Source organism: Eublepharis macularius, chromosome 8 (assembly GCF_028583425.1).
Source record: "Eublepharis macularius isolate TG4126 chromosome 8, MPM_Emac_v1.0, whole genome shotgun sequence".
In the NCBI taxonomy this organism is placed as follows: domain Eukaryota; kingdom Metazoa; phylum Chordata; class Lepidosauria; order Squamata; family Eublepharidae; genus Eublepharis; species Eublepharis macularius.
Window position 1 is genome coordinate 67,007,129 of NC_072797.1, and position 24,578 is coordinate 67,031,706.

Here is a 24,578-nt window from a genome sequence, read left to right on the forward strand (position 1 = left end):
ACATCCTCCCCTTCACCAGTCTCATCTCTGTTTGTTGCGTGTCTATTAAATTCTCCATCGCGTCTTCTACTGTTTTAACTCTCTGCTGCGTTCCTTGTAATTCACTACTAATCGTTTCCACGCCTTTTTTCACTTCTGACAGCTCCGACTTTACTGTCTGTGTAACTTCTTTGACCTCTTTAATAAGCTCCAATTTCGTGTCCTTAAGTTCTTTCATCATGTCTATAAGTTTTTTGTCCAAATTTTCTATTGCCGATTGCCACTCTTTTTTCGACATCGTGGGGCTTGCTTTAGCTCGCTCCCACGAATCTGCTCTCTTCCTTAGCTCCGTGGCGTATATTTAAACATTTTCCTTTTTTTCAAATGTCCCAATCTTTGCCAAAATTAATTTTTTTGTATCCAAAATGTCGGGCGTCTTTTCTCTATGGTTTCTCTATGTTATTGTAATCCAAGATGGCCTACTTCCTCTTCCGCTGAAGCCGCGGCCCTTCCCCTTTCAAAAATGGCGATTCCCTACTTCCTGTCCATCGGCAAGGGCCGCTTCCCTCCAGCCACTCTATTGTTGTTACGCACTTCCTGTCTCCCGTCTTCCCACAGCAGATCTCGCGATGGTGTCTTTTTCCCACAGCTCCAAAACCACAGGTATTCAAAACAATAGTCCGATTTTTGCAATAACTTCTTTAAATTTAGTCTCTTTTAAAATACAACTCCTGCCGAGTCTTCACCTCCTTTTCACTAGTCTGTTGCAGTTTAAAAATCTACTTTCTTTCCTCTCTGTTTTTATCAATCTGTCCCGTTTCAAGAGATAGCGATCTTTACCTTCTCTTCAACTTTCTCGGGTTGTAATCGCTGTTTCGATCTTAAATTCTCCTCTCGACTTCCCTCCCCGATCGAAGCTTGGGTATGTAGGTCTTATGCCAGCCGAATTGGCCCCAAAAACTGCCGCAGAGATTATAGCCGACCCGTCGCAAGGTGGGACCTCAAGGATCGGGGGGGAGACTCCTTGAGTAGAGCCCCCCCTCGTCCGAGATCTAGCTCACCCTAGGGTCTTGAGCGTTCTTTGCCTGCTCCCCGCCTGAGAGCAGTCGGCCGCGGGTTATTTCACCCCTCCGGCCGGTTAAAACGGCAGTCCGGTCAGCTCCGCGAATGGAGCTGCGTTAGACCTCCATGAATCCCAAACCGGAAGTCCGCTTGTGAAGAAAGTTCTGACTACTCTAATGTGCAACAAATTACCCATTAAACTGTCTAAATGTGAGTTTCACAAAACAGAACTCACTTATCTAGGATACTGTATCTCTAAAGATGGTCTGAAAATGGACCCGGGCAAAGTACAAGCCGTACATAATTGGCAAACACCCACTACCCGCAAGGAATTGCAATCCTTCTTGGGCTTTGCCAACTTCTACAGAGAATTTATAGCGAACTTTGCTCAAATAACACTCCCCCTAACCGAACTGTTAAAAACCAAAGACAAGGGGGACCAAGCCAAAAAACCAAGTGCCAAATTGTCCTGGACGCTGGAATGCCAAGCGGCGTTCAATCACCTTAAAATTCAATTCGTTTCAGAACCCGTCCTACAACACCCCGATGAAAATCGCCCCTTCGTAGTACAGGTCGATGCCAGCGACACTGCGATTGGAGGCGTCCTCTTGCAGAGGGGGGAGGACGGCAAACTTAAGCCCTGTGTCTTTCTATCTCGAAAATTTTCTGAAGCTGAAAGGAATTGGAGTGTTTGGGAGAAGGAGGCTTTCGCTGTAAAAGCAGCACTCGCCACCTGGAGGCACTGGCTAGAAGAAGCCCGTCATCCTTTTGAAGTGTGGACAGACCACAAAAATTTAGAAGCCTTACGCAGTCCCAGGAGACTAAATGCTAAACAACTGCGTTGGGCGGAATATTTCTCAAAATTCAATTTCACTTTGAATTTTTTGCCTGGCAAAACTAACTTTCTTGCCGATGCCCTATCACGCATGCCCCAACACAAGAGCAAAAGGGAGGAGACGATAGACACCGTCTTTTCGCCTACGCAATTAGGGGGAGTGGTGACAACGCGCAGCCGCACCACCCAACCTTCCCAACCCGATCAAGGGTGGAGACTAAAACTGAAAGCTGAAGTGGAAAAGGAGGGGGAAAATGTACCCAAAGAGAAATTGCAACAATCTGAACAAGGAGAATGGCTTTGGGGAGACCACTTCTATGTACCCAGTAGTTTACGGAAAGAAGTATTACAACGCTGTCACGATGCCCCTACGGCTGGACACTATGGGTACTTAAAGACACTTCATTTAGTACAACGGCAATTTTGGTGGCCGGGCATGCGCAAAGACATTTCTCAGTATGTAGCGTCGTGCCCCATTTGTCTTAGTGCAAAATCCCGCAAAGGCAAACCTCTGGGACTGTTGCAACCTTTAGAAACGCCAAGCAGACCATGGGAAACGATATCCATGGATTTTATTACCGACCTACCCCCTCCAAGGGTCATAATTGTATTTTAGTCATGGTAGACTTATTCTCCAAACAAGCTCATTTTATACCTTGCACCTCTATACCTTCGGCTCGAAAGCTGGCAGATATCTTTCTAAAACACATTGTAAAACTACATTCTTTTCCATCAAAGGTGATTTCGGATCGCGGTGGGCAATTCGTTGCCAACTTCTGGCGGGAGCTTCTACAATTTATGGGGATTGAGCAAGGTTTAAGTTCAAGCCATCATCTGCAAACCGACGGACAGTCTGAAAAAACTAATCAAATATTGGAACAATTCCTCCGCTGTTATATTAATTTCCAACAGGACAACTGGGTTGATTTGCTTCCCCTAGCAGAATTCTCGTATAACAACAGTGTACATGCCTCCACTGGAGAATTCCCTTTAAGGTCGTTTATGGCTTCCACTTCAAACCCTTCCCGTTTGAAGCGCTCAATGTCAGGTCCAGTATATATCTAAACTGTACTGACTCCATTTTCTAATGCTTCTAGTGTTTAAGTGCTTTCTCCCCAGGTGCACCAGTTCCCAGGCAGCGTTCCCACCGGAGGAGACTGTTTTGTCTAACACCGTTCCACCAAGCATTGGCCTTGAAGGAGAGCAGCTTCCCAGGACTGAAAGATGTTGTTTTGAGAACTGTGGGGGGAGGCTGTTCCAGATGGGTATTGTTACTCTGTATCCTATGCTTGCTCTTCATTGGTAACAATGATCATGTACCATCCTGAGTCTCCTATTCAGGACAGTGGACTATAATGGACCTTGTCTGCAGTAAAGTTTCCTTTCTCAAACAATGGACTTGTGTTTGCTTCTAAAGGGAACCCTGTAGTGAGAGCCTTATTTAGCCACAGTCTGACATTTTGTTACCAATCATGTCTGAGTCGGGCCCAGCGGAATCCAAGGTTGTCCCGGACAGGGATCCTTTGTTCGATCCGTATGCGTCTCCCGACAATCAACCTGTACAAGCCCAAGACTCCCAGGAGCTGGGAGCAGCCGGGAACGGAACCGGAGCTTCCACTTCCACCCCGCCTCTCATCGACCTCAGCACTCGGGACGAGACCGAAGGCGACCCCGGGGCAAGGCCGAAAGCGACCGCTCTCCCCTTGATCTTGGTACCCACCCCGTCGGAGTGGGGAGCCAGACCCCGAGAAACGAGAGAGCGCCGGGCAGGTGGACTCCATCCACGAGTTTCGATGGACGGGCGCCGAAGCCTAGAAACCGTCCCGGAGCTAGATAGCAGCCAACCATGGCGATATTGGAACAGGACGTTCGAGCAAACGGAGGGGGACACGTCTCGCCGCGGCGCCCTGAGTTGGGATTATTCCGAACTTGCCCCGTGGAAAGAGCCAACGGAAGTCCCTGAACAAAGTTGGGAGCAGATACAAGGTCGCACCTATGCGGTAGATACCAGCATCTCGGCCATGACAGGTATGGCCAAGGGAATTCTAGCCGCGAGGTCGCGAGTCGTCCAAGGGGACCCTCCTCCTTGGGGCCCCTTTTCCCCGGTGAGTGCAACGAATGAAGGTTCCATGAGTGAACAACCGGGGCCAAGTCGAATGCAACAGTTAGAAGCTAAGCTGATGGATATGGAAGAAAGTTTGGCTCATGCCATTCATTTAATTTCTGCAATGGGAGCAGGAGAAAGACTGTCCCCTGAAGAGATGGCGATACAGATAGCTACCCTCCAAAGTGTCATCTCCTATCCGATGGAGGAAGTTCAGCAGCGGTCGTCACCTACCGGCGAAGGGGGCACCTATCCTGGCGAATTGGGAGAACAACCCAAGGAACTTCCCACACAGCAGGAAATTCCACCGAGAGGGGATAACCCGGTTGAGCCACCCGGTAAGACTCCCATCGAACCTCCTAACGCGGGAGGGGATGTGCCGCCAGACGAGACTCCCGTTGAGAGGCCTACGGAAGGGGAGGAAAAGTCAAGTGATACACCGGTGATACCCCCCCATACTTCTCCTATAACGGTCCGGCCGGACCAAGCGGGAGCACCCGCGGCCCCATCCGAGGGGGGAGCCCCTGGTCAACCGCGAGAAACTGTTCCCGTCGGGCAACCTTCGGGAGACGGTCTACCAGCACCACGAGGCCAGCCGTTGCTTCCCAGAATAACAACGCCTGGAGGGGCAAGCCCGCGCGGCCTCCCACCCGTTCGACCCTCGCCGCTGCGGCCCCTCTCACCTCGACCGCAGCTCATACCGTTGCAGCAGCCCCAGGACCAGCCCGTCTTACCACCTCCGAATCAACCGGGAAGGCCTGCACCTCTACGACACCTCCAACCCCCTCCTCAGCGGCCGATCTCCACTCAACCACACCAGCCTCCTCCACCTCGACAGCTGCCGCCAACGCCTCCCGTGTTACCAGCCAGGCCAAGACTGCCGCCACCTGCTCGCCCACCACTGCAGCCTCCGGCCCAACCGAGACCACCCCCGGCAGCTCCACCACGGCAACCTCCGCCGGCACCGCCGGTTCAACCGCCGCCAGTACAGCCGCCACCGTTGCCCCGACCGAGGCTCCAGTTACCTCCTCCCGCGCCCCAGGCGCAATTAAGACTACCGATGGACTTCTACCCAGCGCCTGCTCCGAGACAAGAACTCCCGATGGGCTGGGTGAAGTTGGAAGCCACCTTCGATGGGGATCCCTCCAAACTGGGATTTTTCTTGGTGCAAGTGGTACAGTTTTTCAACCGGTGGGGGCACCTTTTGGCAGTGAGGCTAGCCAAATTGAACATCTTGGATCTCGTTTACAGGGCAAGGCAGCAGATTGGTATGTGGGACTATACAATGTTGGGGTCCCAGAACTCGATACTCTCCAGGGGTTAGTGGATGCTATTCGAGCACAATATGAAGACCCCTTAGAAGAAACCCGGGCCCGAACAGAATTGCAAGCCATCAAACAAGGCAGCATGTCAGCAAGAGACTATGTCACAAAATTCCAGCAATTAGCAGCCAAGTGCCCTAGGTGTGAGGAGTCCACAAAAATTATTCTGTTCAAACAAGGACTTAACCCGAGACTTTTGGACAGAGCCCTCATGCAAGACAATCCCCCTACACTGTTAGGTTGGATCCAACTTGTTTGCGAAGTGGAGAATCGCATTTTAGAAGTCCGTTTGGTTGAACAACAACAACAAACGGGACAAAGAAGACCATTGACCTTACAGAGGGGAGCACGGGGAGCTGGCTACGCCACCCGTGGAGCGAGAGATGCTAGATGGCAACAAGGGCTGTGCTTGCAATGCGGACAGGCTGGTCACTTTGCAGCACAATGCCCCTACCGGCCTGTGCAAAGACCTCCGCTTCAATTACGGCGTCCAACCCTTGCTCCGTTTCCTACGCTCCAACGCCCGACTCCAGCTCCACGAGCGAATAGAGGCTGCGGCGCTTCCCAAAGGCCAGCCTCAGAGAGAGGGCTGGAAGCGGAAGAAGTTATGGAATACGATCCCGCTTCCCCATCTTCAGAAGTCAATCCAGAAAGTCCCCAGTCGGGAAACGAGATGGATCTGTCGTAAAAGGGCCCAAACGACAGATCCGCCCCAAGGCCGTCCCTGCACGGAACCGGCCACCTGGGTCCATTTTATTCATGCCAGTGACTCTAATCAACCCAGAGAGAAAAATGCACATTCGGGTGCAAGCTCTTATTGACTCGGGCTGCTCGAGAGACATCATAGCCCCAGCTCTAGTCAATGGACTGGTCTTACCAACTCGGGATTTACAAAATCCAGTAATCTTTGAACAAATGGATGGTACCAACATGAATCCTGTCACAACTGAGACCATCCCGGTGATCACAGGCATGGGACAACATTGGGAGAAGAGGTCCTTTGTCATCAGCTCTACTGCCAAGTACCCGTTAATTCTAGGCAGCAAGTGGCTATGTGATCACAATCCCTACATAGACTGGGCACAAGGATGTATTACCTTCAGTCATGCCAACTGTAAAAATCACCGTTGGAATCAAAACTGGGGAGAAGATCCAACTCATAAGGAAAAGGCCCTCCTCACTCAAGAAGAAGTCAACCAAATACCCGAACCGTACTGGCCTTTCCTAAATGCTTTCTCGGAGGAGGAAGCTGATACTCTACCCCCGCACCGACGAACGGACTGTGCGGTGGAAATTTTACCCGGAGCCTCACTGCCCAAAGGACGACTCTATCCCATGAGTCTCCATGAACGCGAAGAGCTCCGGAAATTCATCGACACCAACCTCCAACGAGGGTTTATCCGCCCAGCCTCTAGCCCCCACGCCGCTCCAGTCCTCTTCGTGAAAAAGAAGGATGGGGGACTCAGACTGTGCACGGATTTCCGAGGACTGAATGCAGTATCCACCAACAACGCCTATCCTATACCGCTCATCCGAGACCTTCTCAACGTCGTGGCCCAAGGTAAGATCTTTACGAAATTAGATCTAAAAGATGCTTACTTCCACGTTCGTATCAAGGCAGGGGATGAGTGGAAAACCGCGTTTAATACGCCCCTCGGACAATATGAATACTTAGTTATGCCTTTTGGATTGACGGGAGCCCCGTCTGTATTCATGTCCATGATAAACGAAGTTCTACACGAATTTCTGTACAAAGGGGTGGTGGTGTACCTTGATGACGTTTTAATTTATTCGGACACCGAGGAAGAACATATTCAAATGGTACAAAAAGTCCTAGCCACCTTGATGAAGAATAAACTGCCCATCAAGTTGTCCAAATGTGAATTCCATAAAACCGAACTCACTTACCTCGGGTATTGTATCTCCCAAGAGGGTCTGAAAATGGATCCAGCCAAAATACAGGCGATCCAAGATTGGCAGACACCCACCACCCGCAAAGAACTGCAATCCTTCCTGGGTTTTGCCAACTTCTATAGAGACTTCATAGCAAATTTCGCCCAAATCACACTCCCCTTAACGGAGTTGCTGAAAACCAAAGATAAAGGGGACCAAGCTAAAAAACCCTCTTCCAAACTACAATGGACCCCCGATTGCCAAATGGCCTTCGAATGCCTAAAAAAGCAATTTGTAACGGAACCCATCCTCTCCCACCCCAACGAACAATCCCCCTTCATAGTACAGGTCGACGCCAGCGATACGGCGATAGGGGGGGGTTGCTACAGAAGGGGGAGGATGGGAAATTGCGGCCTTGTGCATTCTTGTCTAGAAAGTTTTCGGAGGCGGAAAGGAATTGGAATGTGTGGGAGAAGGAGGCCTTTGCAGTAAAAACAGCCCTTACTAACTGGAGACATTGGCTGGAGGGGGCGCGATACCCTTTCGAGGTCTGGACAGATCATAAAAATTTGGAGGCCCTCCGAAGCCCACGCAGACTGAATGCCAAGCAATTGCGGTGGGCGGAATTCTTTTCCAAATTCAACTTCACTCTAAATTATCTCCCGGGCAAAACTAACTTTTTGGCGGACGCCCTGTCGCGCATGCCCCAACATAAGAGCAAGCGGGCGGAGACTGTCGACACGGTCTTCTCGCCTACGCAACTTGGGGGCGTGGTGACTACTCGCAGCCATGCCAAGCAACCCCTCCCGGCCAACCAAGAGTGGAAATCGAAACTTAAAACTGAAGTGGAGAAGGAGGGGGATAAAGCTCCGCGAAACAAACTAACCCAATCCCCACAAGGGGATTGGCTAGCTGGGAGCAAATTTTATGTCCCGGACAGCCTCAAGCTGGAGGTCTTGCAGCGCTGTCACGATGCTCCCACTGCTGGACATTATGGGTACCTGAAAACTTTACACCTAATTCAAAGACAATTCTGGTGGCCGGGCATGCGCAAAGACATTTCCCAATACGTTAGTTCCTGCCCTGTTTGCCTCAGCGCAAAAACCAGAAAAGGGAAACCTCCGGGTCTCCTGCAACCATTGGAAACGCCGAACAGGCCCTGGGAAGTAATCTCCATGGACTTTATAACTGATCTACCTATTTCAAAAGGACATAATTGTATTTTAGTTGTGGTAGATCTGTTCTCCAAACAAGCTCATTTTATCCCCTGTACTGCTATACCTTCCGCTCGAAAACTAGCGGATCTGTTTCTAAAATACATCGTAAAATTACATTCTTTTCCGTCCAAGGTGATTTCGGATCGCGGCGGACAGTTCGTTGCCAACTTCTGGCGGGAGCTTTTGAAAATGTTGAATATTGAGCAAGGCATCAGTTCAAGCCACCACCCACAAACCGACGGGCAATCCGAAAAAACAAATCAAATATTAGAACAGTTCCTTCGTTGCTACATCAATTTTCAACAAGATAATTGGGTGGACCTTCTCCCTCTAGCCGAATTCTCCTATAACAACAGTGTACACGCTTCAACGGGAGAGGCCCCATTCAAAATTGTATACGGAACTCACTTCAATCCCTTCCCATTGGACGCACCCCCTCTCCATTCCTCTAAATTGCCAGATGTATCTTCATGGTGGGGGGAGGCGGCGCAGCAGTGGACTCTTATTAAGAAACACCTTGAAAGAGCCAAACTGGATTATAAAAAATACGCAGATCGCCATCGTGTGGCCGAATGGGAATTACAACCCGGAGATCATGTGTATATTTCCACAAAAAACCTGAAACTAGCTCAGACAAGCCGCAAACTCGCTCTGAAATTCCTGGGACCTTTTCCTGTGCGCAAGATAATAAATAAAGTGACTGTTGCTGTAACTTTGCCCAAGAATCTGCGCCATGTGCACGATACGTTCCATGTCAGCCTTTTAAAGAGAGCTCCCACCGACAACAAATGGCACATCAAAGCTCCACCCATTCCAACTTTAATTGACGACCAAATCCACTATGAGGTACAACAAATTTTGGACTCTAAACTCAAGCGAAATCAGCTTTTTTACCTCATTAGATGGAAGGACTTTGATTCTGGTTACGATGAATGGGTGAACTCTGCACATGTTCATGCTCCTAGATTAACCAAAGCTTTTCATACTCGCTACCCATATAAACCAGGGGGGGATCTGTTTTAAGGGGGGCAGAATGTCAGGTCCAGTATATATCTAAACTGTACTGACTCCATTTTCTAATGCTTCTAGTGTTTAAGTGCTTTCTCCCCAGGTGCACCAGTTCCCAGGCAGCGTTCCCACCGGAGGAGACTGTTTTGTCTAACACCGTTCCACCAAGCATTGGCCTTGAAGGAGAGCAGCTTCCCAGGACTGAAAGATGTTGTTTTGAGAACTGTGGGGGGAGGCTGTTCCAGATGGGTATTGTTACTCTGTATCCTATGCTTGCTCTTCATTGGTAACAATGATCATGTACCATCCTGAGTCTCCTATTCAGGACAGTGGACTATAATGGACCTTGTCTGCAGTAAAGTTTCCTTTCTCAAACAATGGACTTGTGTTTGCTTCTAAAGGGAACCCTGTAGTGAGAGCCTTATTTAGCCACAGTCTGACACTCCCCCCTCCTGCTTCAGTAACCAAGGACGTTTCGGACTGGTGGGGGGAAGCTGCTCAACAATGGACTCTAATTAAAAAACACCTCGACAAAGCCAAACAGGATTACAAAAAGTACGCAGATCGCCATCGTGTGGCCGAATGAGAATTACAACCAGGAGACCTTGTTTATCTCTCAACAAAAAACTTGAAAGTGACTCAAACCAGCCGCAAATTAGCTTTAAAATTCCTGGGACCCTTTCCTGTTCGTAAGGTAATCAACAAAGTGACGGTTGCCTTAAATTTACCAAAGAACTTGCGCCATGTTCATGATACCTTCCATGTCAGCCTTTTGAAAAGGGCTCCACCAGCAGACCATTGGCATACTCGAGCCCCTCCTATTCCAACCTTGATCGATGATCAAACCCATTACGAAGTACAACAAATTTTGGACTCTAAACTTAAAAGAAATCAACTGTTTTATCTTATCAGATGGAAGGACTTTGACTCTGGGTTTGATGAATGGGTGCACTCTGTACATGTTCATGCTCCTAAGTTAATCAAGGCTTTTCATTATCGGTATCCGCATAAACCTGGGGGAGGGGCATCTTAGAGGAGGCAGAATGTCAGGGTTAGAGCGTATGCAGGTAACCAAAGAGACTCCATATTAATTCTTTCAGTATTCTAAGTGCTTTGTTCACAGGTGCCAAGATGTTCCCAGCAGCTATCTCACAGAGGAGGACTGTTTTGGCTATCGCTTCTCCAGCCTTGGGAAACTTTCGCTTTCTCAGCTTCAAAGGGATTGTTTTGAGAACTATGGGGGGAGGTTGGGTCTGCTGGGATCTGATACTTTGTACCTTATGCTTTGCCTGTCATTCGTAACAATACACGTGTACCAGCCTGGATATTGTATCTGGGCCAGTGGACTATAATGCATTCTTTCTTCAGTAAACTTTTTAAAACAACGGACTTTTGTCTGATTACAGAAGGTAGTCTGGAGTAAGGACATTATCTAGCCACAGTTCTGACAGGTTAGTCTTTAAGGTGCTACTGGACTCTTTACTATTTTGCAACTACAGACTAACACGGCTAACTCCTCTGGATGTTAGACATTTGTAATCCATATTGGTATCAGGATTAATTAATAGCTATAGCACCCAGTTCAAGCTCCTCTTTGTCAAAATCCTGTTGTTGGACTTTCTGGTGGCATCTCATCCAAGTCACTATATTTTTCTAGGAAACCTTTTGGACTGAATTCAGTCTAAATCTCTGTATGTAAAAACCACACCTTCCAGGGTATCCCATTGAAAAACAATCTTTTTCTTTCTTAATTTCTACACCAGAAAGTTATAATCTTTTCTTTTACATACAATTCTAATAGGGATTTCTTTCAAAACAATTGAATCAATATTGCCAATTTTTAATTTTCTATTAAAATGTTGTTGCTCCTTGCAACAACATTCCTTGCTCCTTCACATTCCTTCTTATAAAATAAACCAATGTGTCTCTTGGGATATTTCTTGTTTTGGCAAACCTGGAACTGATTCTATATATTTTGTCAATTTCTAATTGTATCCCTTCCTGCTCACAGTTTAAAAGATTAGCCAGAACTATGACAGTCTTCTCTCTGATATCCTCCCTAGCCTCTTCTGGAATTGTTCTAAACCTGAAGCAGAATTTCTTTTCTCTCATTTCCAATAAGGCTAAATTATCTAGTTGTCTTTCCTTCTGTGTATCAAAAGTATCTAATTTATTCTCTAAGTCCACCACCTTGTCATCCATCTGGTTCACCTCTGCAGCCACTTGTTACATAGAGTTTTCTATTTTTTTAAACTTTATCTGAAAGTTCATCTTTTAGTTTAACAAACCTTTGGTTCATACTTTTTTCAAAATTTTCCATTTTATTGCCCAAGTCTTTCCCCAAATGTTCCATCTTATCTCCCATTTGTTGAAACCATTTCTGTATCAAATCCATTGGCATTGTTTTCTCTGCTGATTCATCAATAGATCCCCATCTGGCTGTATTTTTTCTCGTGGCCATGATCAAACAGCAGCCAGCGAACGGCCTGCCCAATATAGCCTTAAGATCTCCCTATATCTTTTTTTACTTTCTTTAGATTCAGGTCTCTTCACCATGGCAGCCCAAGTTTCTGTCTGGCAGTCTCTTATCTTTTAGTGTGCATTCCTTTAAAGTAAACAAAAAGTCTTCCCATTGCCATCTGGATACTTTAGATGGCAAATTTAACACAGACACAGAATCATCACCATTAATATTGGAAATAAAAAATCTTAGCAAGATTATTTTTCTCTCTATCAGCTCCAAACTTAAACTCTTAGTCTAAAGTTCTTAAATCCAGAATCTTTTAAAATAATTGTTCAGGTAAATTTTTGTAATCCCAGGAAAAAAGAATCTCTCACCAAAGGAACTGCTCGTTATTTTTGAGAAAATCTCTCTTTGTCCTTAGAGTAATTATTCCAATAAATCTTGAAGAAATGAGGGGTAAATGGGCTTAATGGCCTTATAAAGGCTTCATACACAGCTCTGAGCAAAGCTGAGTCCCGGGATTCCAGGCTACATGATTGGGGAGTAAAACTACAGGGACCTCAATCTCTGCAGTAACACCCCCCCAAGTCTTAGGGAATATGCATGGGTTATCTCATGATCTGACCTTAAATCCAGGCAGACTGGCCAGCTGGAGTAGCTCCTCTCACCGGTATTAAGCTGTGATGTCTCTCAGCTCTTGCTGACGATGTCAGCCCTCCATTCTCTCACCAGAAGCTCCCTTGATATTTTCAGAATTCTGTAGTTCAACAATTAGGTAATTTGAAACTCTGCTTATTGGATTCAAAAGTAGATAAAACTAGAATTAAATACAGCAGTGTGAAACTTGCTGGATCTTCTGAAGTTCCAGTGTTAATTGATCTCTCTTCTACTCCTCACTCACCACTTTCTGTTTAGTTCAATAAATTACTGTCTCTTTAACTCCTGAGAGGCTTCCTCCCTTTGGCTCTCAATCTATGGGGGTCCCTTCCCTACAGATCTGAATGCTATTAGAAAGGAAGATGAAGTAGAGACTGGTCTGTTATCCTCTTTTGGTGCTCTTACCACAATGGAATAGGATGCTTTGATCCATCATCTTCAGATTTTGCAGTCAACCTTAGAAAATATTAGAAAAGGCCACTCTCCGGAGGTAGGACTGCCCTTAGCCAGTGTATCCTTTTAATCTGGACTGGAGTAATTGAGAAAGCCCCTGTAACTGAGGATCTTCTCCTCCAAAATTTAAAGCACATTCCTTTGGAACCAATCGTTTTAATTATTCCAGTAAATGCTAACCCTGGTGCCCATGCTTTGTCATTGAAGCCTGTAGAGTCTGTAGCTCCATCTAAATGACTGCTTCCAAGTCCTGGATAAGACATTTACCTTGGAATATCACAGGTTGGGATAATAGGCTGAGGGATCCTGGAGTTAAATCTTACCTATTAGATTTCCAGGTTGTTTTGATTCAAGAAACGTGAGCCAGAGAGGATATTAATCTACCAGGTTTTATTGCTTATGTAGTGGATGCTCATCTAAGGGCCATCTATGCTTAGTTTCAACAACTCTTAATTGTTCCTGTATAATTTTAATTGCCTCTTCACAGTTTGTACTTGCAATGCTGTTGCAGTTTGTATCATTTCCCCTTCTAGTTTACAATCTATTCCCCCCCATTAACATCCCACAGTGAAATCTGAGCACTTTGGAATAAGTTGGAGCCTTTGGATATGGTTACTGAACAATATCCCAAAGTTTTACTACTTCTAGCAAGTGACATGAATGCCCATATTGGACGGAATGATGAAGCTCTCTTAGTATCAGGGCCAATGGAATCTCTATGTGTGTTGTCATATCCATAAGTGCCTTAACAGGACAGCCCCTCTGCATCAGCACTTGCTGCTTCGTGCTCGCGTTCATTATCTGGAGGCCTTTTTTCCTTTTCAAGGGGCCTTCACTTGCCACCTCGAGCATATATCAAGCTCTCTCAGCCGAGCTCCTCTGAGGCCAGTTTTACTGAAGGCCCTCAGGGCTAGGTGGCTATACCTGCCTTGGGGGAAGCTGTGATATTCCCCTGCTTGATACCTTCAAACAACAGGAGGAGAGCCAGGGCCCAGCACCAGGCTCAGTGGTTTGGCAGAGATTTATCATCATCATCATCATCATCATCATTATTATCCCCTTCTAATTAATATTTGGGGACTGTTGTCTATCAGTCAGGAGGGCTAAAGCAGGGTTATACCCAGTCCTTGCGGGCCTCTGGCCTAGTTAGGCTCTTTTCCCCCTCCCCCTTATTTTGTTGGAAGGGAGTACTTTCAGCAGACACAGCAATAGGCTTTTCTGTGGGCCACAGGGGTGAATTGCAGCCATCTGAGGTGTGGATTACATTACTGCTACTGGCTTAGCAGGGTAGATGCTGGTAGGCCTCGTCTCTGTCTAGGCTCCCCCTCCCTGTTTAAACTTACTTAGGAGGGAGTATTTCTAGTAGCAATAGCTCGGCTTAAGGCCTTCAGGCAGCAGGGGGTGCATTTTGTGAAAAGGCTTGGCAGTTTATTCAGTTGGGTGCAACCATTTTGAGTGTGGCACCAGTGGTCTGCTTTGCCTCCTGGCAGTGCAGCCTTATTGAGAAGGCATCTACAATATACACAGCTCCAACAGCGGCCATTTTGAGTGTGGGTTTTATATGGTCTGATTTGCCTCCTGCTTACTGGCAGTGGAGGCCATTTTGGTGGGGCTTTTACAGCTTCTGCTGTGCTGGGGTGGCCATTTTGAGAGTGTCACCCTGTGGCCTGCTTAGCCTCCTAGCACTGGCAGCCATTTTATAGAGGCCTCTGAAGCTTACATAGTGTTTGGGCTGCCTTTGGGGGTATGGGTTACTACAGTACATTGCATTACTGTACATTTCCACTAGTTTTTTTAAAAAAAGGCTAGCAGCTCTGCTAAGGGCAAACAGCCACTGAATACGTATCCTGCAAAGCAGCCCTACCTGCATAGTTAACCTTTGAGGATGATGAAGTGGCCATAGGGAGTAAGGAAATACTGGGCTATGGTTTGTAAGGTGGCATTATTCAAAGTCTTGATGAAACAATACAGGTTGGTAAGATGTAGTTCATCATTAATTTGTTGTTTGTCTAAAATGACTTTCCTTCATAATGCACCTTTAAAACAATGTGCATTTTAAAAGAGTGACAGCTTCATTCTTAAATAACACGAGTGTACTAGAAAGTCAAAGAGTGTTCTTTGATTAGAAGTGACAATGCAAAATGATGTTATTCTCCCTTTCAGATAACTAGATTGCAACTTGGCAGAGGTAGCAATCTAGGTAGCATGTGGTTACTCAAGCTACAGTCAAAAGGACTGATCCCTTTCCTCACATGCAGCAGCATTAATAGTTTGAATAGGTAATCTTACCAATAATAATAAGAGTTTAGTAATAGTAATAATAATACTAATAACAATACTTGTTCTTGATATTATTATTAAGACAGAATAAATACGTAACCGTGCCACCCAAAGAGGGGTCTGCCCCTTCCAAAGGAAAACAATCAGCTAAGAGGCCCCGCCTAAAAGGCCTCCACCCACTTTGTCATCTTTAGACAAGGATGAAAGCGCTAGTCACCAGGCTATTTTGAGCTGCATTGGGTCCTTGGAGCAAGCAAAGCGTGGTAGGCCTGTTTGGCTGGCGTCAGCTGCTGCTTTTCAGGCTGAGGTTCTTAAACGGCTTTCTGCCCTTGAGGGGCCTTCTGTTTCAACAGACACTGTGGTGGCTGAGAACCAAAACAAGGAGGATGGCGGGCAGTTTTGAACCTTCAAGTGGTGATCCAGGCTGGATGGCTGATGTTGAACCTGTGGTGGTGGCTGTGGACCCAGTGTGGGATGATAAGTCTTCTCTTACGCAGCAGGGTGATGGCTGGCTATGGGGACCCCAGTTTATGGGGCTGTACCAGCTCAGAGTAAGAGTAATCAGGCATGGGGTGCTCAGTATGCTGCTGCTGACCCAGGTGTTAAGGGACAGATGAGCAGGGCTAGTTGGCAGGGTTTGGAGGGTCAGTCACTGCCTGGCCCATCATCTGCCTGGTCCAGTTAGGCTCCTTGGGTTCCTGATTTATGTGGGAATAATAGTTAGGGTGCAGCCATGGAGGGCTGATCTCTTTTACAGTACCTGGACATAATATACAAAGGGTACACAGGCTTCGTCGGGGATGCAGTTCAATGAAGAATTTTGGATGCAGGCAGCAATGAACCCTGATTTGCCACGGGATAAGATTCTGCAGCAACCTTGGCTGCAGGCGATGGCTCTGCTAAGGCTAATCTTACTGACTGCTCTGACAGCGGCCATTTAGTACAGCGGTTCTCCACCGCACCCAGTTGTGCTGGGACTTGGCGAACCAGGGAACATGCCCAAGGAAACTGTGCAGGTACAAGCATGAATGCCCAACATGCGGGGGCTCCCACTCCTTTTGCCCTAGGTGCCATAGAGGAGGTTGGGGTAAGTGTGGGGGTGGGGCCAGTGGTAACTTCCCGCAGCAAGCTGGATAAGGGCCCAGACCAATAAAACTGAGGGAACTTAAGTACCTCTTGGATGGTTATCCTAAGCATGAAGACGCTTTGTTCGTGTTCAAGGGGTTTAACAGTGGGTTCAGGATTCCTTTCCAGGGACCTTGGACTCCTTTCATGGCAGCCAATCTTTGATCAGTGGCAGGTATGGGATCGTTAGGGAAACAATTGTTGGGACACTGTTCATTATCTGGGTGCCTTTTTCCTTTTCAAGGGGCCTTCATTAACCTAGCAGGGCAATTGGTGGTCCAACTGGCCCAGAGCCCTGCTGAGTTGGACACAGTCCACAAAACCTCCAGGCTGCCACTGGAAAAGCTAGCTGACCTCAGGGTGCGGTTTGCCTCATTTAATGAGTGGCATAGAGTATCTCTGATTGAGTTGCAGCAGCTTGTAAGACACTTAAACTTTGTTTTTAGAGTGGTGGTTCCTGAACGGGCTTTCTTAAGGTGCCTCTGTGATGCCATGGGCAAATTAAGACTTCAGGATGGATGTTCAGGATGGATGCTAGATTCAGGGAGGAACTTGGGAGGAATTTATGGTTTGGGTGGAATTTTACAGGCATTTAATGGCATTTCCTTTTGAGGGGCGATCTTTTGCTGGAAGTGGAGTTGCATGGGCACTCTGATGCCTCCTGCTTTCTTGGTTTTGGGGACTTCTTCTGAGGGCACTGGTGTGCCAAGCAGTGGCCATCAGATTGGGTTGAGTAGGAAAAAGAGACCTTGCCAAACATACCATGCACTTCTGGTGTGCCACATTATGCACTTGTGTTCATGGCCAAGCACGTCCCAGGGTGAGATAGCACCTAGGCAGTCGTGTTTGGCAGCGGGCTAGGGGCTTAGTGGTAACTCTATTAGGTAACAGCTGGCGGCATTAGCAATGCATTTACCAGTAGAGCCCACGGGTTTGCAGTAACAATTGGGAATGTCCACATTAGTGAAGAGGTTAGAAGGTTGGTCCCAAGACTCAGCCAGACCCCAAGAGGCAGCCAGACCAAGGGATAATAGCCAGACCCCGAAAGGTAGCCAGACCAAGGCATAATAGGGAGCCTATTACTCCAGCCGTCCAGTGTGCTGCTCTGCTCCTGGGGTTGGCTGTAGTTTAGGCAGCTGCGCGGACAGCCTTTTTGGGGGGTACTTAGGATAAGTGAATGGGTGGCCCATCCTCTCAAGGCTGAGTCAGATAGAGCCTTACTGGCCTAGGACATAAAAAGTGTGTGGATGATAATGCTACTTTAAGGATTAGATGTTATAGGATTAGACGTTCTAGGTCTTAACTATTTGGTTGGAGATATTTAGTTAGCTGGAGGAATGGGTTGGGCATTTATCTTCCCCATCTCAGGATTAAGGCCCGCTTGGCCAACCTCTACCGAGGTGATGGGGGCCACCTTTTGGTGCTGGGCAACAACATATAGGTATAGGTATAGGTATAGGTATAGGTATAGGTATAGGTATAGGTATAGGTATAGGTATAGGTATAGGTATAGGTATAGGTATAGGTATAGGTATAGGTAGTTAGATGACCTGAGGCAAGGGCTATGGCTTACAGTAAGTCACCTGTGGGGCGCAAAGACCTGAGCAGAGGCTCGGCCTTAGCGTTGGCAGGATTTAATTGGGGGGATGTTAGCGGGATGCTAACATCCCCCCAACTAAATCCCCATTGGTGGGGATATTAGGGGCCTGTCAGGATTCGCTGGCATGCTTGGCAGCAGCCAGTTAAGAGGGCAGGCTGCCTGGTGGGATCTCCTGGACAAGTCCCCACGCAAACCACTGCTCACTACGGTTGGTTTACCGGTATACTGACCTTTATGCACTGTGGAAAAAAAGGGGAGAAAACGGATTTCCGCCAATATCACGTGGTTTTGAGGGAAGGCACAATAGTGGTGCGGTGATGGCGGGGAACACGCAGAATGGGAAAGCGGCATAAATAGTGTGCCACTTGCGAAAAAGGCGTGGAAACAAAAAGGAAGTGTGGATTCGGCCACAGTATTCTTCTTTCCCCTGAGAACCAGCAGGTTTGCAAGGTCTGAGACACTGAGCTTCAAAGCACAAGAGATAAGACACTCTGGATACAGCAGGCCTGTGAATACAAGGCAAGTTATGGCATCAGCAATAAGAAATCAAGGCACAGCATAGAACAATGGTTCAGCATAGAACACTGGTTCAATACTTCAGCTAAAAATAATGACATGGATGGGTGGCAGACATGACAGGTGAAGTGGCCATGTCATCTGAGTATCATGTAAGTGCTAATGGGACAGAAGATGGGTAGATGGCCCAAATTATAAACTTGATTAAGATTCTAGATGAGTAAGCGTGACAAGTATGTGCTAATGGATTAGGAGATGGATAGAGAAGATTTTTAGTGAAAACTGCATTGTAAAGGAGATTCCAGAATAGCCCAGGTAGATATTGTCTTGCAAGGCCTGATAGAGAATGATTGCCAAAAACTGATGAACTCAGAGGAGCACAGAAGGGTCCCACTGAATATGTTTGTTCAGGATTCCTATGAAAAGTAGTCTGCTTCCTCTTGCAGCAGTCTTAATCATATGTAGCCGGGTCTTAATTCCTTGGCCCTTACAGCCAATACATGGCCTTCTACTGCAGTTCAGACACTGTAGGGTGTGAGGAAACAATGGAGTTCAAAGGTGTTGGAGTGTATCTGTATGCATTTAAATTTGTAGCCTGGTGGTAGCTACCCTAGGAATAGTCCTGTTACTGTTATAAGCCACCCTGGCTTGGGTTTTTTTTTTGGCTGTTTAGATTATATTGCCTAGATTTAAATGGGCAGGAAATTTGGATGATAACTGGCTACGCTAAGGATTGTTGTTTTATGTTCTTGGATTACAGCATGGTTGTTCTGGGGGTGGCTGCTATGGGGGATACTATAAGTTCTGGTTGGCATGTCATCGGGGATCCCAGTGCTTATGGGGCATGGGAAGTATGGTGGTGGCGTTAGGTTCTGTAAGCAAAGGAATCGGAGATATGGATATGCGTGGGAGCATTGCATGATTGGTTTCCATATGTGTGGGTGTGTTTGATCATAAATTGTTTACAATTGACCACTGAGGAAGGCCTAAGGGCTGAAACGCGTCTGGTCAGTTTTGTACTATACCTTGGTCTATTTGTGTTGGTCATTGCACTGTACCATCATCTGTATCTTGAGATGTTTTAGCGAGTTTTAGTATATATATATGTAGCCTGCCAATCAGGCCTTATGTTTTAAACTTGTTTTTATTCACATTGGTGCACATCTATAATAAGTACTTTTTAATATTTTATATACACACACACTCACTCACTTACTTACTTACTTTTAGGTGTTACTTAACCCCTTTTGTTCCCTTATTGTTTGAGTTGAGTTTGTGGGTTCCCCCCCCTTCCTTCCTTCCTTCCTTCCTTTCTTTCTTTAGCAATGTGCCATATTTTCTTAGCTGTGTTGCACGCATCCAAAGTCAGAAAGGCACTGCGCCTCTTCCACCAATCTCTTTCCTGCATATTCTAATGGCTAAGAGAAGATATCTTGTGACTCCTTCCTCCCTAGAGAGGCCCAAAGCTGAGGACATACCATAGCCATTTGGCTTGACAGGCAAGATAAGGAGAACACAGGAGGTCCTCTACCAGAGATCACTCATCAGAGGTTGGGATAATGAGGAGAATTTTCATATCTAATAAGCAATTTATCAGTAGTCCAGTCATAACCTCCAAAGCAGCCCTAGATTGGGAGCCCTAGACTGGGAGTTTTTGAGTCACCTCCATGACGTATTGGATCATAAACTATATGGGGTTGCAGAAGAGACTTCATGTTTGATATTAAGTAAAGAAATTAAGATCAGGGTACTAATCTCATAAGGAAGTAGCCATGTTCTTTTGGGAGCCTTTGGTCTCTCCTGTCAGTTGGCCTATATTTTGGCTTCTTGGGGGTTCATCAAAGTTCAGACCATGAACTTTACAGAAGAATAACTTGCCTCCTATAGCCATCCAGGAATATTCTTTACAATGCAGACTTCTCTAGAAATCTTATCGTGAGTGAAGTCAGGGCCATTAGCTACCTCCTCACCTTTGTTAATCAGGCTTGGCACTTCAAAAGTTTCTGCTCTGATTCTTTAAACCACTCCCCCCTTCCTTCTTCCCAAATCCCATTCCTTTTGCTTGAAGTGTTGTTCAGAAAGAATCTGCATCTCTTGCCTGCTTATCTCTCCCACCCCCACCCAGGGACACAGTGTGCTCATAATGACACTAAGGTGGGTTGTGAGGAATATCTAGCATAACTGGGACAGCTTCTGATTTGCTTGTTGTTGGTCTATTTGCACCCAGAAAAAGCCTATCTTTGCTCACACTTATAAAGGTACAAAGTGAAACTGACGAGACTGCCTAGAACAGAATTACTCTAAGAAGTTAAATTTCAAGGCTTTCACTATGCCCATGGTGATCTGGAATAGGAGGGTCATTCTTAATTTGAAGAAGAGTCTTTTAAAAGACAAAAGTAAAATTTTTAAGCTCAGATAACTATAATTCATGTTCGCTGGTGGCTGTGAAAAAGAATCCTGTTTAGTTTGGAGGAAGGGTAAAGCTGAAGAAGTGAGCTCATTGAGCCAGTTGAATAAATTCAACATCTGACAGAAAAAAAAATGCCTGTAATCCCTTTTCATCACTTTTCCATCTCATTGTTTCTCATTGGGAAGTCAGAACCTGGGCATTCCTTGTTGTATACTCAAGAAAAGCTCAAGCTATCAGAGAAAGGCATATTGAGGAGAAGCTGAAGGAATGGTGTGATAGCCTCAATTTTTCCTCATTTAGCAGGGCTTATACCAAGTTGCAGGAACAATCCATACTCAACTGAGAGAGGTGAACCAAGATTGGAAGCTGAGAAACAGACCAGTCAGCCTAGCAACAGCTTGGATTTTACTTGAGAAACATTCGGTTCAAAGAAAAGCTTCATGAAGAACAAGTAGGACAGCAATGACCTCTTATATCACCTGATCCCATTGAGCTAGACATTGCTGTACCACTTGAATAAGATTTCTCTAAGAACAGTAGAAACTAGGCTAAGACTTCCCTTTTCTGGCAAATTGCCATGGAAGCACAGCCTGGCAAGTGCTTGTGCTGCCAACCCAAGACACTGGTTTGAGACTCTAACACTGGCTCCACTGCAGTTCCTCCACCTAACTCCACCCCCTTGTCTGCCAAGGTAAGCCATCTCAATCTGGTAGAGGCCTATCAGAGAATGTGATACCCAGTATGTTTTTTTTCTTTAAAAAGAGGTGGGACTAATGATGTTCGCTGCTTTGAGGGCCCAAGCCTGTTGGCGGAAAGAGGTGTCTGTACTGCAGAAATAGGTGCCAGTACTGTGGAAAGAGGTGCTGTTACAGTATACCAGAGTGTATCCCCCCCACCCAAAAAAAGCTCTGGTGGTGCCTGAGTATGATGAATGGAAGAAAGAGCCTATCATAAGTCTCTTTTAAAATCCATCCATGAAAAACAAAAGAAGGTTCATCATACCTCAAAGACTTAAGCAATTTATCAGAGCATTGGCTTCTGTGGGCTACAGTCCACTTGGTCAGAGGCAACCTGTCTGTGAAACTTTCTGGGTCTGAACTTTTTAAAAATCTTTTTACAGTCTATTATGGAAACTATGTAGCTAAAGCTTGGTGGGAGTGTATTGTGGTATAGCTGATGTGAATGCTTTCCTGTTGAGCCCTTAAGGACCATCACACACATAAGGGATGAGTAGGAAAGAGGCTAGTTATAAAGATGGTTCCTCCTCGTATTCTCTCCTTCCAACTGTCCTGGCCCTTCAGAACCAGGCTATAGTTAGAGGTTCTGCTCCTGCTGCCTCAGCAACTTTGTTGTAGTTCTGAGGTGAAAGAAATTAATTGAGAGAAGGCAAATTCCCTGTGGTGAACCCACTTCCTTCCTTTCATCATTTCAGCTACTCATTGTTGTCAAAATTTCTCTCTAACAGAAAAGCAAAAATATGGCTTTAAAACTATACCTTGGGCCAGATTCCCACTCTTCCTTTTCTCTGCAACAAAAGTTTTGCATAGCTTTGTCCTAAGTCTGAAGGACAATGAAAACAGGAGGGGGGTCATCTGGAAAAAGAGTGGCAGCTGAATTATGCTGCTAACAGTTGACATTCTGAGCAGAGCGTAAAAGATAATAGGACAGAGATATTTCCTGACAAGTGTAGAAACCACCAGCTTTTTAGTGTGCAGTTTTACTGCATAATCCAATATTGTCAGCATCATTGTTCTGTCTTGGATGTGACAACCTTGTTTTTCCTAAAGGGTTTAATTATGTCAAATACAATCAGCCTCATAAACTTAGTGTACAGTTATAGGCTCAATCCTGAGGGGCACTGGAGATCTCTCATGAGGTGCTGAATGCTGTTCACTGTCATTTCAACCAAAGGATGCTTTCCCAACTCAAGCCTGGACAGGGCTGATTTGCTCTCTGATCCATTCCATGAGTATGGCTCTTGGTCAGAGGCTCTTGTCAGTTTTGTTCTTGAGCAGAAAGACTAACTTGGAAAGTTACAAATTCAGAAATGTGCTGCTGGAGGTTCTTGAAGACATCAGCACCTGTGAATTTTGTTTGTATGCATGTATATAACAACAATAACAATAACAACATTCAATTTATATACTGCCATTGAAGGCAACTTAACACCCACTCAAAGCAGTTTACAAAGTGTTATTATCCCCACAACAATCACCCTGTGAGGTGGGTGGGGCTGAGAGAGCTCTGGAAGAGCTGTGACTGACCCAAGGTCATCCAGCTGGCTTCAAGTGGAAGAGTGGGGAATCAAACCCGATTTTCCAGATTAGATTCCCGCCTCTCTTAACCACTACACCAAACTGGCAATATGTGGATTGCTGAGTGTGGATGTGTGTGTGGATTGCTGAGAACCACACACATTGGTTTGTATTAATTAATATCCACAAGGCAACATCCCGGTTTTAATGCACACAAACACAAAGGGATGTAAGCATGCAAGAAAGAGGGAAACAAGGAGACTGACTTTGGAAGTACAAGAAAGCACCAGAAATATCCATGGGGAAAAAGATACCAGGACTCATTCAGTCTCCCCTGCCTCTGTTGTTACCCAATGAGGAGGTTTCCTTACAAGTTGGGGGAATTAGCATGCAAAGAGAGACAGCAAGAGGCGAGTAACTTAGCAAGATCTCCAACAATGTATACAAGGATTCCTAGAAAACTCTTTAATAAATAGGCAGATGTTCAACCAAAAGGGCTTTTTTATTGATAAAATAATAAAGATCGAGGTATAAATACACACAGAAAATACACACACAGCACACATACAGAGCTAACTAGAGAAACAGTGAGGAATGTGGGATTAGAAGTTCAAAGGTTGGGTTATATTTACCAGTTCCAGGAAAGCTTGGACAGCGAAACAAGTTTTGTAGAGGAGCAGCATGGATGGCCAGTCTCCTGAAAGGGTAGGGAAGGAACTCAGAAATAGTCTGAAGATGCATGGAGAACACACACTGAGCACATGACAGAACAGTCAGACATACCGTGAAACATGACCTGAAGTAGGACTGAGAGTCGTTTCCCTAAAACAAAGTCTTGATGATTGTCTCTGAAGGTGAGACAATAGGACTGGAAAAGCTTCATTGTGCCTTCCTGAGAGGAACTAAAAGTGTAAAAAGATGATTGATTATTCCTGATAGCTGGATTAGTGAGGCTCATCAGTCCCTGAGTGACTCAAGTGGGGAAATGGGATCAGGAAAGATTGGGAGGGTGGATGATAAGATTAACTCAAAAACTTCTGGAGACCCTTTTGTCATACAGTTCTGCACATTTCAGGGGGTGTGGAGCTGGAAGTTAGTCTCACCTCATTGCTCACATTCCAGTATTTTTCTGCCTAGCCGGGCAGTTTGTCTGTGTTTAAAACACATTAGAAGAGGAGCTTATGATATACCATATTCATAAACCTTCTTAATAATGTAAGGGCAGGTCTGACTGCTAACACCGTGTGAAAATGAGAAGCCCAGATTGCTTTGGGTTGGCCTGTTTTTTCCTCTCAATAGTGCAAGGCAAGATTCCTTACTTGGCATTGCTATGCATCATGTGTGGGTGCTCCACAGGTCCCCATTTACAGTACTATCCTAATCAGAGCTACACCCTTC